We start from the raw sequence: 1,615 nt of genomic DNA, 5'->3' as shown, positions 1-1,615 counted from the left end.
TCTTTTATAGTGTCCCTGAAGCTGGTGGGAGAGAAGGAGGAAGATGTTTTCAAACTGGAGAACTGGCGCGAATTCTTGCAACAGAGTGGAGTTCGTTAAAGGCACTCTAGGTACCCAGTGGTGGTATTAAATCAGGTGATGTATTAAGTCTACCATCCAAGTAGGCCGTGGTAAGATTTGAACTTACAGTGCAAAGAACTGCAGCAAATACTGCAAGACATCCAGTCAAACAATTTGGGTTTTGTCAATCCACTGCCCAAAAGTATAAAAGGAAAAAATTGACCTCGACAAGATTTGAACCTAGTACACAGGGAATCGGTATAAATACTGCGAGCCTTTCTATTTGGCGCTCTAACAACTCTGCCAACTCGTCATGTCCATAATTAAGTCTCAGAGAAGTTGATTTGTCTTTAGGTACCCTGTATGAACACAAAGACTTTACAGTTACCCAAATGACAGAATGAACTGTGAGATACGCCAATACACATGACATGTCAGAATTACTGCATGAATAAACATTAATTTCCTGCATCGAATGAAGTGTTCTAATATTTAGTGAAACAAACAGTACCCTTAATGATATGTCATGTATTAGAAGAAGGTTTGTTTTATTTTATGTAACAAAAATGTGTAAAAAAGATAAATTTATGATATCCCACTGTAAGGCACCTTGATATGTTTTTTGGTGTATTCCTTCATAGGTTCCTTGCTGCTTCATATAGTCGACAACTCATTCTTTCGTAATTTGGTTCTGAATAATAAATTTCTATTCGGTAGATTATGCAAGTCAGATTCTTTTTTTCATATCTGTGTTTAACAATAAATATTCCATGACGATAAGGGAGTTTTCTCAACGGAACCATATTACTTTTGCTTGATTAAGGATCAAACATTCAAAGTTAGACATTTCATAAAAGAAAAAAAAGACGCCCGTTCTGCTCAATTTCATTTGATGGATGCATCACATTTTGACAGTTATATCCAAAGAACTGAAATGTTTGTCAAAGGCAGGACTTAGCTGAGCAGAATCGTTAGAGCGTCAGAAAAAAATAACTTGCAGCATTTGCTCCGGTTCTTTATGTTCTGAGTTCAAATGGTATCACCGGCAAATATATCAACAAAAAATACTATTTGGATGGTCATTGACAAAGAAAAGCGTATAAACATGTTTAAATTGAATACGACTTGAACGATTTCTCTTAAGAGTGACAAGAATAACATTTTGACGCTGTCACGTGGGCTCGGATTCTCACGGTAGTGTTAGAAAGAATGATGTATACATACATATATAATAACCTACCTACCTACACACACATCCACTCTTTGTCACACACACACACTCACATATATACATACATACATACATACATACATAATTAAAATAATAGGGCAAAAAATTTTGATATTAATTAATATCAATTTAATACCAGGAAACCAGCACATTAAAAGAATCAGAAGATTCAGAAAAAAATTTCTGAGATCTCAAAAGGATTATTGTATATGTATATATAAAAGAGACCACTAAGTGGACTGCTAATGTGCTAGAAGATCACTGAAAAGTTCTCAAAGAAAAATTTAGCGAAGCAAAAACATACGGGCGAGACTAGTGAAAATT

This window comes from Octopus bimaculoides, chromosome 1 (genome assembly GCF_001194135.2).
Source record: "Octopus bimaculoides isolate UCB-OBI-ISO-001 chromosome 1, ASM119413v2, whole genome shotgun sequence".
Classification (NCBI taxonomy): Eukaryota; Metazoa; Mollusca; class Cephalopoda; order Octopoda; family Octopodidae; genus Octopus; species Octopus bimaculoides.
The sequence above is the reverse complement of the archived record's forward strand: the minus strand, read 5'-3'. Positions refer to the sequence as shown.